Genomic DNA, 15,742 nt, shown 5'->3' on the forward strand with positions numbered 1-15,742 from the left:
CATTCCTGCTGTCAGTTACTTGAGCATCTGAGGCAACCGGGACAACACACAACTACAACAAACCTGCCATTCCTTCGCTCATCCTTCATCTGCAGCAACGCCACCAATCACTGCTGCAAAGTTCAGTGTGGTCCCTTGTGGAGTGGGAGGAGGAGAAGGTGGATTATTATTCCCTCTGTGCCCAGATTCTGGAACAAACCTTGAAGGTATTTCCAGCTGTTTGTGCATTTAATTCATGACAGGGTCTGTCCCAGCTCTGCCCCATACTGAGCCCATATTCACATCCTGCTGAAAAGGAGGGGTCCTCCACGTCAGTGAAGCTGTGCTTGGAAAGATGGCCTGAGACACCAGGCCTGTCATCAGGGGGTGTTAAATGACCACTCCATGACCCCAGCCAGGGCTAAAGGGCTAAAGCTCCTGCTGCGCAGATGCAGACTCTAAGTGGCTTTCCCTGAAGGGCATGAATCCAGTTACTGTCTCACTTTTCTTCCACATTACGTGTTTTCTCCAGGGTACCCATTTCAGCAGTTACTACTGCTGAATGCAAAATTTTGCTTAGCAGAAGTGTGAGCTCAAAATGCTCTGAGGCATTGGGGCAGGAAGGGTACTGGGAAGCATGTTTTAGACAAATACTTGTTTAGTATCTTTCATTTAGAAGATATTTTGATGAAAAATTCCACAGGGGTGTATTTAAACACCCTCTTGAGGTCCATTTAACATGGGCCAGGTAAGGCATGAACACAATGGGTTTCAATTTGATTTGAATTAATTTTACTGCCTTTGCAGCAGGTGCAAATAAGCAGTGCTTTTGTTTGTTAACAAATGTCTGTTGTATGAACCTTTCAAACTAGAAAAGTATTTTAACACCCACCAGAAGCTGTTTGGCTCGACTATTACTCAAGACACTCTGAGAAACCTAGCATTTCCTTTAATAAACATGGAGGCACTATTGCGGGGCACTGAATACAACACAAAGGAGCTTGAAGGCTGAGGCAATTTTGTGTAAGGAGAAAACCCCAAGTGCATATATTACCCTTCATTCCTAATAGCATAGCTGTTAGCACATTGCAGAAAGAAGAAAAATCATTAATTCAGAAGACTAGGGGTAAATTTTTGTAATAAATGCAGACCATACTTAATTTTGTTTCATTTTTTGGATGAAGAGCCATGCAGAACTATCAAATGGTGTGTATGTGTGTGTGCACACATGTGTGTGATGTGTGTTGAATTCCTTTGCTAAGTAACAGCAACTTCAGTAATAAGGTGGACTTAGAAAGAGCTGCAGCCACCCAAAAAGTGGACAGAAACCTCTGTCCTTCAAGACTGCACAGTTAACAGAGAGATACACCTAAACTGCTGGTTCTAAGCAGCAGGACAAGCGAAAATAAAGAGCACAAAATTTTTACCACGCTGTGGCTTAAGCCAAATATTCTGTCATGCACCATTTTCTGGGTTTTTTTGAACACACTGTTTTTTTATGAACTGGGTTTTTTCTGGTTTTTTATGAACACACATTACAGAAAAAGTGCCAGAAATGGGGGTGTGCTCACATTAACAAAGGAAGGTCCATTCAGAATGTTGCCAGCAAAACTTCAAGGATGGACTTAGTAGGGAAAATGGGCACTAGTTTTATCATCCTTACAGTGTCTCCCTACCCTGCAGTACTTCTTTCTTTTCAAAATAGCCCCCATAAGCTTGCAAAAATACACTTGCAAACTGCTGCTGCTCCAGCCTGCAAGACAATTACCTCTGCCTACCACCTAACAAATGCTTCACCCTGTCTTACCATGCTGGTCTGAGGTGCGGGTTCCTCCTCCCCCCACCATCATCTCTGCACCATGGCCTCACCCTGGGGTTGGGAGAGGCACTTGGTTATCTGCTGCTTTGGCTGCTGGTCCCCCTCAGCATCATTGTTCTGCTTTCCACAGGCTCATGCAGTTGTCACCTCCTCATGATTGCAGGCATCTCAAAGCCTGAAGGTGTTACTGCAGTTGATGCCCAGAGCTCCTATCCCAGATCTGCTGGGGATCCTGAAGCTTCCTGGGGTTTCCAGAGAGAAACAAATATTAATGCTCCCAAAATCACGAGGCTCCCAAGGGGCAGCAGGATGACCAAAGCTGGACCTCACAGAAACTCACCCCTGCGCATGCCAGTCTGGTGCCACATGGCCTTCTCTGACATATGCCTGTTCATCCAAAATTAAGATGTGAGCAAAAGGGTGTTCTCTCTGCTGTGACAGCAGTGGTTATTTTCCCACTGAAAATAAAATTTCTTCCTATGTACAAAAAGGGAAACAATAAAACCAGCTGTACAATAACAAATAACAACATTATTTGCTTTAAATTGGCTGAGATTAGTAGCTACATGTGAAGTTCTCAGATCACAGAAACTGACTCTTAGAGTGAATAGCTTTTAAATCAGTTAGGTATGGAAGGATATTAATAATGCTGTAGCAATGGGCTGAGCGAGTGCACACATGAACACTGACTCAGAACACATACATGCTGCCAGCTCTCTATATTTCCTACTCTATGTCTTTCAAATGCAGAAGTCACATTATGATCACTTCCAACTCTAGGTATCTTAATTTGGAAATAATCACTTCATATGTTCACACTTTAAGCATCCCACATAGAACTGATTGCTCTGAGATCTCCATTATTCTTTTTAGCATAGTGAATGCACTCTTAATATTTCCTAATAGGTACTAGGAAACTCAAGGCAGAAAAGGCTTCTAAAATAACTCATGCTATTTTAAGAGGATCCAGTTTAAACAAGTGCCAGCTAAAATATTTCTGGGTTGAAAAGTTTTCTATAGTAACTTGCAAATGCAAAAGCAGTCACCATGACAGTTCTAGCTGCCATCTCCTCTTGTCACAGACCTATACTTCCGTCCAGTTAAAAATAGGAAGGTGTGGGCTGAGTGCTGATTTTTATCCAAACATTTAAAAACCATATTCATGTTTTTAAACCACAGCTTACAAATAAGGTCAAAGGATTGGTCAATCCAAGAGTTAGTACAAGGCTTGCTCCAGCAGCTGCCAGGGGAAATGGAGCTATAGCTTCTAAACACAGGATTGCTGTTCAGGCTCCTGCTAAGGGAAGTTCTGACCTCTTGCAGTCAAATACAGCCTTCTCCATGGATCTCAGACCTTGTATCAGGTTGCAGCATCCCAGACAAGTGCATTTGCAAGATCAAGATCGGAAGACCCAAGGAATTTACTCTCTTTTTCATCCTGGATCCCCCTTTAAATTACCACTGCAAAGCACACAACAGATTCTTCATAGTTAAAAAAGAGGAAAATGTGAACCTGGACATAAAAAGAAGGTGAAAACTTGACGACAGGCACACAGATGACAAATCTGTTGTGTTGCTTTGTTTCCAAATGGTTCCTACTAAAACCTGTGGGAAATGCCGTATTCTCTGCCCATTTGAAAGTCGTGCTGCAGATCTCAGGCTCTACATGAGTTTTTAAGCACATGCATTTCAGCAAATGGTTTTCAGACAGCAGACTCTTGCCACAGCCTTCTGTGACTCCAGTTGCCCTCACTGTGTCCACCCAAGTCAAGAGTCTGTTAAAAAAAGCTATGGACATCCAGGTATGAAAAGTATGAACCAGGTATGAAAAGTATGAATCATGCTTAAATGCTCAGGCAAGCAGGGAAATGTGGCACATCCTCTTCAGATGTGCTGCTGCCATGGGCTCTCCTACCCATGCTGCTGCTGGGCTGGGCCAGGGACACAGCAGCCCCAGCACAGCGTGTCCAGGTCCCTGGTCACAGGCATTTGCTTCTGCTCTGAACAGCTTGGGGAATAGCTCCCCTGACACAGCAGCACGCCATGTCCCTTCACTATTCCCCAAACTCCTCTGCCCCTTTTTCATAGCTCATTCTTTCTATGGAGGAACCAAGACAGAGAAGCAGAGCACCAAACTGCAGGCTTACACTCATGCATCACTTCTTCCTCTAGCTCAGCTGAACAAAGCACAAGCCATCATGGAAGTTCATACACTGCTGCCTTAAATAGTAGCTAATCCCCAAAGTCCACAAACTCAGCAAAAAACTGCTCAAGGAAAAAACATTCAACAGCCTATAAATCCCAAATTCATTCATTCTGATTGCTGCTGTCAAATTATCTCAAGTGGAATAAGAGCAGCAGACAACCAAACAGAAAGGCTGATTTTTGATTTGTTGTTCAGTTCACCAGAAGACACCTCAGCACAGGCTCCATGCAGGGAGCTCCAGCTGTTCAGATCCTGAAGCAGCCTTTGTAAGACAAGAGGCCAGGGGCTGGGACCTTGATCCAGCACCTGCTTTCAAGAACATGATGAAAACCCTCTGAAATCAGCCTAGGGAGAGACCTCACTGACCCAGAGCTGAATTTTACACTCTGCTCCAGCAGACACTGCAGCTGCTCACCCTCACATGGTTGCAGTGCAGCTGCCTTGGCATAAGCACTGAAACCTGACCTCAGCCATCCACGTCTGTAGAGGCTGGCCTTCTCACCAAGATCTCAGAAGTTCCCATGACTTGCCTGCCATGTTCAAGCAGAATTGCACAGCACTATGTGAGGCCCCCAGTATAGATCGTTGTGAGACAGAAGCAACAGTGACCTACAGATAGTGCTAGTGCCCAGAGTCACAGATATGAAGTTTCTGTCTTCCCTCACAACCCACCTGTGTCAAAACACACTCTGAAAAATAAAATCTCCCAAAGCAGCACTTACACAGCTGGGACAGCAGTAGTGGCTTTCTGTACAGCAGAAGCCAGCTGCAGAAATTAAGAGCTCCCCATGTGCCATTTCAGTTGGGAAGTGTTATCTTCTGGCACTCCTGGGGTCCTCCAGACAATGTCCCCAGGGAGTTGTATGCTTGCCTGAAAGTACTTCACCAACTGACTTTACTCTCATTGACTGCACTCCAGAGAGCAGCATGCCCAGCAGCACCCTCCCTGCTAGATTAGACACCAGAGATCTGTGCATACCTTCAGATAACTCTGTTCTTAACATGCCACAAGCCTGTTGTAACTCTGTGTTGCTTTTCCTTCAGACTTTCCCTCTGGACCAGACATAACCCTGCTCACTCCACACAGAGAAAAATTTCTGTCTTTTCTTCACAAATTCTGTTTGAGGTTATAAAAACACTTGGTCTTGAGGTCAGAAGTCTTCAGCAGGTGGAAGGAACCATTGAAATGTCACCTCTCACACACCAGAGGAGCAGGCACACCAGAGAAATCACTTCTGCCTAGACACTTACATGAACATGGACATTCACAAGTCTGGAGGGAACAGTGGAGGCCTATCTCAAAGGACACCAATCAGAAGCTCCCCACAGACATGCACATCAAATGGGAGGGAGATGTTTCCAGGGCTTTGTCCAGCCCATCTGCAGTAAAGCAAGCTGACTTCTACTACAAGCCTTTGCAGAAGGTCACACATCAGAATAAATCAGGAGAGTTTTTTGGAAGGTTGCACATGTTTTCCTTTGGCTTTTCCCCTTGCCTTTCACCACTGGTATTTCCCTCATATGCATGTCTTTTGTGTATACATGCATACAGGAAAAACTTAACTGATTTTACCATAGCTAGTAAAATTTGTTTTCTTCCCCTGCAAGCCTTGACTTATTTCTCTCAGCCACATTACAAGCCATCCCTTTTCCAGATCTAACCTGCAAAGACTGTCCTTGTGCACACTTGGATCCCGGCAGGTCACACTGTGAACTATGCTGTGGACAGCTCCCCTTGATTTCCCATGAAGCTCTTCAGCTTGATTAAGACATGTACATATTCACAACATTCAGAAGACCAGTCACTAACTGGTGGGGAGGGATCTGAGCTCCAATGGTCCACTCAACTACTTCATACAAAGGAAAACAGATTCAAGAGAAGAGAGTAAAAATACATACCAGTGATACAGAGGGAAGTGCACCTGAGACTGCCTGGGAGCTGGAGGGATTCAGACAACTCTCCCCTCCTCTTCCCTTTGTTGAGTGTTCTAATCAGAGGGCTCTGGAGAAAGAGCTGCCGCTGCCACTTTTCAGCCCTTTTTGTGACTGATCTCCAAGTTCTCTACTTCCCCCCTCCCCCCCCCCCCCCCCCCCCCGTAAAATGTGGTGAATTTAGCCTGAACTGGGGAAGCCGAGCATAGCTAGAAGCTCGTTTTCCTGCAGATACATTACTTAGACACAGTAGAAGAAAGGATAGGCTAACTCTTCCCTATCTGGCCTTCTCATGCCTCCTCCTTCAAGAACATAACCTGGACCAGCTACAGTTGCCAGGCAGTAGCATGCCACCAGCCTCATCAGTTACCAGACTCAAATACTCAGGTTTTCCTAAGTGTTGTCTCACACAACAACAGAGAACAGTTACTCTGCTCAGAACACTGCCCCCACACCCCATGTGTGTACATACCAACAAGGCAGTAATTGCCCTGTGGATGTAGAGGCACAAGACTACTATCTAAAAGAGTTTTTTCCCACTTCAAACATAGCTAGGTTTCTTTCAACATAGTTATGTGAAGTGCAGATGGACAAACACATCCACAGGAAGGTATGGACAAATTTGTGAGATGAGCTCACAACTCATCTGAGTTCTGAAGGAGGTACATGATAGGATAAAGTAGTGAGATGCACCCTGAAAGAGATTCATCATAGCTGGCTTGTGTCTAGCTGAATAGTGCAAGAACTCAGCAGCTGCAGTAGATATAGCAAGAGAGAGTAGAAGTTGCCTGAGAAGTAAAAGGGATGTCAAAGAAATAGGCAAAACAAGCAAATACACATACTGTCTTCCACTTGCAGTGATCTTGCATGTTCCTGTAAGAGGGCATGTCCAGAAAAGATTTCCCAGATATAATAGCTCTTCACAGATTGCTGTGGTTTTTCCTTCACCAGCAAAACCGTCTCTCTTTAAAGCAAAGAAATTCCCAGCCACTTTCAAGATTTTTGGCTTGGTCCTTCTTTAAACAATCTTCCCTCCTTCATTCACAAGCTGTAGGAGGCCTTTCCTCAGATGTTGCCTTCGGGGAGGAAGCAACTCAGTGAGGTAAGCGCCATCAATAAGTAAAACATTTATGCCCGAAAAAGGAAATTATTCTGTACTATAAACTCTAGCATTGCTCAGGGTGTGATATCTATGAATATTGTACATTTAAAGATTTCCCAACCCCTTCCTGTTTTTCACTGAACCATAAAACCTTTAAAAATCATCTAGTTCAACCCCCCTGCAATGAGCAGAGACATCTTCAACTAGATCAGGTTGCTCAGAGTCCTGTCCAACCTGACCTTGAATGTTTCCAGGGATGGGGCACCTACAACCTCTGTGGGCAACCTGCTCCAGTGTTTCACCACCCTCAACATAAAATATTTCTTCCTTATATCTAGTCTGAATCTACCCTCCTTTAGTTCAAAATCACTTCCCCTTGTCCTATTGCTTCAGGCTCTACTAAAAAGCTTGTCCACATCTTTCTTATAAGCTCCCTTTAAATATTGAAAGACTGCAATAAGCTCTCCCTGTAGCTTTCTCTTCTCCAGGCTGAACAATTCCAAATCTTTCAGCCTGTCCTCATAAGGGAGATGCTCCAGCCCCCCGATCATCTTTGTGGCCCTCATCTGGACACCATCCAACAGGTCCATGTCTTTCTTGTACTGTTTTCCTACCTCCACAAGTGCGTCAATATAGGCAAGACACTGTGCTCTGAACACACCTGTAGCTGGGAGAGTGACCACGACAGGATTCCATGAAGTGCTGGCTAGTCAGCAAACTAGGTGAAAGATTAATAGCCAACACAGAATGCTATAGATTATGAGATCTCACCACCCTAAGTTTGTAATGTGGGATGCTGCTCATGAGAAATCATAGAATGTAGAACAGAATCAATATTCCTCAAAATCGAGAGGAAAGGTGCTCAGTAAAAGCAGGCAGTTTGAGATGGCAACTCTCATAAATGATACTGGTCTTCAAACTGGTCTAATTTTCCAGCACTGCTCATTTTGTCCAGACTATCTTTCCAACACCCCCTTGATGTTCTTTGCATTTCAATTCAGGAATAGAGTAAAGCTAGTCACAACAAACCCTCTACAAACATCTTGAAGAGAGATTTTGACCTAACTTTTCCATGTTACAACCAGTAAGCTGAAGGATCACTACCTGGATCCACACATTTCCCAGTCTTCATTTCTTTTTCCTCTGTGCATTTGTCTTCCTGGGGTTTTCTATACCCCATCTGGCTAATTCCATCTGATTCCAAACACTCCGTCTGCACCGCTTTTCTCCTACTTGCACCTGTCCTCACCAGTCCTTCTTTCCTGCCAAGCCTACCCCTCCAATGGCTAGTACTGCTCAGGGATGAGATGCTGTGTGTTTCTGCTGTTTTCAGTCTGCTAAATGAGGACCTCAGCCTTGAACACAAGAGTAGCTGGATGTCTGTGTCATCCCTTGAGAGGGCTTTCTCCACATGCTTAAGTATTTGCAGGATTTGGATCTTTGATTCTCAGACCCTTGAGTCAGAGAATGCATCATTCTCTTTGCATGATCAAGAGCACTTACGGCAATTACACTCAGAAAATAATACTCAATATGCATATGCCTACATAAAAGCAGCATGACACTGACATTTCAAATGCAGAATTAAACTGATTTGGCCTTTATTTTATAAGAGTACTTAAGACATTTTAAACAATATAGCATCAGGCAAGCAAAAGATTTCAATAATGGGAACTGGAAATGATTTGCAATTTAGGGCTTTCATGGCAGTATGAGCAAAACTCCACCAATATCAGCAGAAATGGAACAAGGCCATTAAACAATAACAGTACCTTTAGAGGTTTCGGGCGGGGAGGGGGGGAGGGGCATCTCACATGTAAGAATGTAAGAAAACCTAATTGATCTGATGAAAATAATCCAGCAATTTAAGCATCCAGCAGCAGGTGAAACACTTCTGGAGAAGTTAACACTTGTTCTGTATTCAGCTAAGACATTTTCAAACCATCACATACAAAAATACTAACTAATTATAATCTTTGCATCAAAGAGAAAAACTGCTCAATCTCTGTGCTTTTGTTTCAGCTAATCTACGTTCACAGCACTCTTCATGCAAATGAGCACATTTGTTGCAAATGGAGTAAAATTACTTTGCTAATCATCTAGTATTTTATCGTCAGAATTTCAGGCTTTAAATAGCATTTTTTGTGCTATACCTGACTGCTAGCCATGGTATAGCACATGGTATACTTTTGGTATCATCACGTTGGCTCTGCAAAATTCACCCTAGGGCAAGTGAGCTGGATCTAAACAAGAGTTTTCCAGGGAAGGCAGAAGGAAAGACTGCCCTTTCTTTAACTGTGTGTCTCTGCTGATCTGCAAGCTAGGAGAGTACTGTGTGTCTCTTCTGGCAGCATATAGCCCCCAGGCATGTCCCCACAACACCTTGTGAAGGGAAGAAGGCTTTCATCTTCAACTTACAGTCTAAGTCCCCGTCAGGCTGCGTGGCACTTGTGGCTCCGTTTCCATTGATGTGGGAGTCCAGTGCAGATAGTGCCATACACTGACAGATGTAGCAGTGTGGGGAAGGATGGAAAGGGTGTCTCATTTTTACTCTGCCCTTGTACTCAGTAGCCAAAACAGGAAACAGCTGTCTGGACTTCAACAAAAGGATGTTAAGGCTGAGCTGTAGGTGTTGACCATGGTCTGAACTAAGAAGCCTACATCCAAAGGCCATGTAAAATTCTGCTAGCAAGGCAAATTTGCTTGGTGACTGCAACCACTACTCTGAAGTGAGTAAGAAGGAACCTGTAGGAGCTTCTTCAGTATATATTTAAAGAAAGCAGTTCCAGGACCAGGGGAACTAGCAAAGCCTGTTTTCAACATCCATCCTTTGCCTAAAGCATACCTGCACAGACTAGTCAGACTATGTGGACTGGACACTAGCAAAGTCTTGACTGCCCAGTCTTTAGCAGGGGCATGCCTTGAGCTCTTTGTCCATGACACATTGCTGATGCTTAGCAGAGAAATACAGGAACTCAGGATATCCTAAGACCCCTGCTTTGCTCTAGGTTTGATTGTTACAGGTCAGCAGTATGAATAAGGTCACACACATTTTGATTCCTTATGTCCCATTTCTTCCTCAGCAGTAAAATTGTTTCTCTGAGTGGGATGCTGAGATGAAAGCATACTGAAAGTCAGCTGTCATGAGCTTACGTGTAGGTGAACAATCGCTCCTGGTCAGGCAACTGCTTTGATTTTGTGGTGTTTTGTTGTTTGTTTGGGGCTTGTTTTTTTTTTTTTTTTCCCCCTGGGGTTTTCATAAATTGGTCTTATTTTGGCTCACTCAGAGAAGTTGCATGTGTTAAAAGGGCAGAAGGGGTTTACTCTCCCCTGGCCCTGCAGAAACTACCCCACAACAGGAAAATTCCTCCCAGCTGCCTCCAGTAATTCCTATTTTGTTTTGGCTCTGCACCTCCCACACCACAGCCCTACCTTCCCTGAAGTGCTCTTCCCATCCCATCTGGGGATCATTGCAGTCCTCTACTGAAAGCCTTGGGAATGAGCCCCAGTGCCCTCACAGGACTTTCCCAGACTCCCCTCCCCATGCACCCAGACCTGAAAAGTGTGGAGCTCCTAACCACCCCACAGGGACCTGCTTCTAGGAGGCCAAATACGCAAGTGAGAGAAGAGTGGTTCTCCTCATATTAATCTTTACATGCTTCACACATCAGGCTATGCTTTGTAAACCAAAGCTGTGTCCCAGGCTTCTGTTCACCGAAGAATTTATCACATGCAGGCACCTCAGTGCAAGTGCCTACACCTAGTGCTGTGCTGTAGTCTCCTTGGTGGTACACACCTCTTGTGGTGTACCTCCACAGGCTAACCCAGTCAGTTTATGGGAAAGCAGGAGGGAAGCCTAGGATTTCAGGGCTACAGCATACTGCCTAGTGAGATTAAACAGGCAACGCTTTCTAGCCACATCCACAGCAGAAAGGAGGTGTTCACATCCCCACAAACAGGTCACAGGCAAAGCTGCAGACAACAAAAAAAAACAGTCACAACAAAAAACCAATCATAACTGCATCTCCAGATGTGGCAGTTCTGTCTTTTCTCAGCAGCTGTCTTCTGTGTTCCACTTGTGAAAGGGAAACTTCCTCCATTGACAAGGCACCTCCACCATAGCTTTTCTGAAGGAACTAGGCTTTTCGTGCCACTGCCAAAAGTCATGAGCAGTGACATGCAGGGTAAATTCATGTGCAGCCAAAATGCAAGAGGCTGCTCACCCACTCCTGAACTTCTGCTCTGGGCTGTTGAGTCCAGCCAAAAGAGCTGCACCAGTCATGTTAGTCTCTTTTTAAGCTTTTCTTCAAAACAAAAAGCCACCCACAATACATGCAAATGTTGCCCCAGAACCTCCCTTCTGTTCCCATGCCTTGCATTTCTCATCAGTCAAGTACCTCAAGGAGTCTACAGCCAACTGTGTGAAGTACTACACGAAGGGACCAAGGCAGAATTGGGGCCAGTAGATCTGTCACTTTCCCATTTAAACTCCACTTTTAGAGAATAAGATGTTGATTTACGTGGCTCTAGGTATGATTCAGTGGCACATTTTCTTTAATTTCATCTTGTGCCCAGCCACCCAAAGGATCCACAGACTAAATCTGCTCAGTAACTGCTGCACACAAACGGTGACACACTAACTTGTGCCAAACAAGGAAGCCTAAACTGCAGATACTATGCTGCTCTCCAGTGCCATCTCTGGGACCACAGACACAGCTTTGTCAGGGGACCACCCCATAAAAAGAGCTTTTGCAGCTTGACAAAAGCCTAGGAGCAGGTAAGGGCCTTTTTGACCCACTAGGAAGTCCTAGAGCCTCCAACAGCAATGCTGTTTAAGCAGCTTTCATTTTTTGTATGAGGAAAAGTTAATCTCAAATCTTCCTATCTCACCAGATATAAACAACTGCAGGGGCTTTTGTTTTGGACCTCATGTCTTCCTGTTGGTGACCAACACACCAACCATGCAGTATTGGGTGCGCATTTACTGTGTGAGCTGTGCTGTGTCATGTTCTGCATCACCACTGGTCTTTGCAGTAGACATCACCAAATATAACACTCTGCAATGGTAAAATCAGAGACATAAAAAAGGCATAGATGATGAAAGTTTTACCATGTATAGTCTATCTTGAAACTAAGAGTTACACTGAAGCCCATCTCTAGTGGCTTGCATGCTCATAAGGATAACATCAGCCATAAAGGATGTGCTTTGAGCTATTGATTGAACTTGAGCTACACGTTAAGTTATTATCATGCTGAAAATGTGTCCTCAACACCCTACCAGTGGGAAGGTTACACTAAGTGGATGAGAAGTGGATGAGACAGTTGTGGAAGGAACAGGGCTACTCAACAAAGTACCCCAAGCTTTTTATCAAATATATATATATATATATATATATCTATATATCCCACATCAGGCAAAATGCAGGAATTAATGTTCACAGGCCTAGTTCTCAGTGTGAAGCCAGAAAAACAGCTTCAAAAGCTAAGTCACCTCTGTGTGTGTGTGTGTCCCCTACTAAATATACCTGACATAGGCCCACAGAGATCACAGCAAGGCCACAACATTCACTTCAGGCCTGATAGGCAAGCTGAACATTTTGGGGAATCTTCTAATCGTAACAGAAGCAATGGCATAATATGACCCTTCATCATCAACTCTGGGAGTCCTCAAGCTATGGAGGCACTGAAGCTGGCATGGCTAAGGGCAGATGGCATTAAAACTTTACTTCCAGTGATTCTTCCTTCTTGTATCAAACATATAAATAAATGCTATTTAAAATAAAACCAAAATTATCAACTGTTTTCAGCTACAATATTTATCTTTTAAAAATAACAGTGACATGGATGTTTTATTTCCTTTCAGTTAAATTTTTAAATTTTTGTTATGAAATCAATGACAAAAGCTCTTTGACTTCAGGAAATAGCCTGTGGAATGGCCAGTAAAAAATGCTGAGCCAACTTTAAACATAACAAAACCACAGAATCCTTTAAAAATGTTGGCTGAAAGTGACCTGTGGAGCTAGCCCAATAAAACCTCCAGCCCACAGCAGGGCCAGCTAAATGAGGTTGCTCCAAGGTGGGAAGATCTTCAAGGGTGGAGGCCTGGGACCCATCCCAGACAGTCAACACCCAGAACAGAAAAGACTCTTCTGACCTGGCAATGTCCTGTACTGCAATTTGTGCCTGTTGACTCTGGGTCTGTCCCTGTGCCCTCCTGAGAAGAGTCACCTCCATCATCCCCATGCCTTCCCTCCCGGGAGCTGACTGCAGCCAAAAGGGCTCCCCTATGCTTTCACACCCCCAGGCTGAAACAAGGCACTAATCTCTGTGAATTTAAGTGATTAAAAGATTATTTGTGGTTAACACAAAAGGTCTGGAGAGGGTCAGATGAACAAGGACATGCTGAGGATCTCTACTAACCTAAATGCTAAATCAGTGATTTATAGTAATTTATTTAGATGATAATCTAATCACTTACTAAGCAATTACAAAAACCAATTATCCTTGGTGTGAAGCCCACCAGGATTAGTCAACCAAAGAAACTCCCCTCCTCAAAGACCTTGCAGACTGAAGGAGCTTACTGTCTGAAGGAGCACATGACTCATTATGGGATGCACAGGGAAAAGCACTTGGGTATTCTGTAAAACACGGGACGTTTTCAAGGCAATTGATGGAACATGTAAGACATTATGTAATGCTTAGGAAAAGGACCAATGGAGGGAAAAAAGAAGGATCAAGATGGATTAGGAAAGAACATACATGGGAAAGCAGAGGAAAACGTGTCTTAAAAGGGTTGATTGAGTATAAACAGGTTGCTAGTTAGTGTACTCCTCTGATGGAGCGCTTCACTTCATCACCACTGTGTGCCCCATCCTCTCGTTAAATCCTACTTCTTCATTGTGAGTGCAGTCTCTATTCCTAGTACATATGGGTGAACACCAGCAAACTTCAAGCTGGGCTCACCAAGAAAAGATCTAGATACCAGCAACAGGAGCATGGCTGCAAACCTCTGGTGTTTCCCTGTCTGGGTGCCAGCAGCACAGTAGGCCACTGGGATGGATAAACTACCTATGCAAACGTGTGTGTGTGTGGTTTTTTTCATTGATTACTTATCATCTGGGAAACAGTATCAGGCTGTCAGTTCTGCTCACAGTCCCCCTTGCTGTGCACTGGGGCTCCAGAGCTGTTCCCCAGCCCATGGACCCCATCCTGCACCACAATCAGAGTCCTCCCAGACAGGAGTAGAACTTGGCCTTTGCTCAAGCTGTACTCCATGTAGCTCACTTCTCCAGCCTACAAAGGTTCCTCCAAAGGGTGATCCTCTCCTTCAGCATACTCACCGCTCCCCCAAGTTTGGTACCATCTCCAGACATGTCCTGGTCTTGGTATCCCTTCATTCAGCTTAAGAAAGATCTTAAATTGCCTTGCCTTAGCATTGCCCACAGGGACACCACTGCTCACCAACCATGAGACCTCACACCACTGAGGTTAACCCTCAGAGCCCAGTGATCCAGTTCACTTTCAAGCCCACTGATCTCATTCCTTGTACACCAAGTACACCATGCTAAAGCCCTTGCTAAAGTCAAGTTGTCCAACATCCAGTGCTCTTCCCTTTACCAGAGTCTGTCATCTCTTCAGAAAAGGCAATCAGGCACCAATGGGCCAAGCACAAGTTGTTCTGGTAAATCCCTCTTGGTCATTTCCCCTCCAGTTCTTGGGAAATAGTCTCCCTCTCCATCATTTGCCTGGGGACTGAGGAGAGGCTGATGGCGAGTCATTCCCCAGACTCTCCTTACACTTCTGAAAGATGGTGCAATGCTAGCCTCATGAACATCAGCCAATCACAGCCTTTCACAGTATGTAAGATCAGCCAGCTCCCTTTCCTGCCCCACTCATCAGTGGGACCATAGATTCCTTCCCCTCCCTGTGCTGCTGAAGCACACAGGGAAGCCTTGGTTTTTCAGAGGAAGCCCTCCATGGCAACCTGTATCTTTGGCCCCTTGTCCTGTAACTGTGCAGTTGTGGAGATAAATCCTGTTTAATTTGCAAATGCTTTACATGAGGAATTCCAGAAGTTGCCCTGACCTTTACAGACAGCACCACAGGAGCAGTGGCTTAGCACACATTCCACACCTGCTGCAAAGTCTGTGGTGCATGGTGTGGATGCTCTGCTGGCTTACATAAAGCCAAGGAAAACACTGTTGTTTGGTTTTTTTTTTTTGTTGTGTTTTGTTTTGTTTTTTCCTACGGAGCAGAAACACAGGCATATAGTTTCTTAAATATGAATAGGTTTGTAATTTTCTTCTTCAACCTGAATTTATTTACAAGAGTCTCTTAGCTCAAGATTCATCACACTCTGGATCTTTAGGACCATACTGGCCCTGTATTACACCCTTTGAGTGGCAGTGAGCCACAATGACCAATGATGATCTAGTGAAATCTGGTAGAGAAAGCTATAGACCACTGTAACTGGCTGAACCTGGCTCTGACCAGCAGCAAAGATGTTGCGTGGAAGAATGTACCATGTGTCAAAATTTTATCCAAACAGAGAAGTACAAAACATTCCTGCTCAGAACATATTTAAGGAGTTTGTGCCTGTGCACAGGGTACTCCTGAGAAAGCTGCAGCCCAGGCTGTTACCGTGTCACGGTAGTGATGACACAGGACTTGGACAGAAGAAACTGGCATGCTCAGACCATCAGAA

This window comes from Athene noctua, chromosome Z (genome assembly GCF_965140245.1).
Source record: "Athene noctua chromosome Z, bAthNoc1.hap1.1, whole genome shotgun sequence".
NCBI lineage: Eukaryota > Metazoa > Chordata > Aves > Strigiformes > Strigidae > Athene > Athene noctua.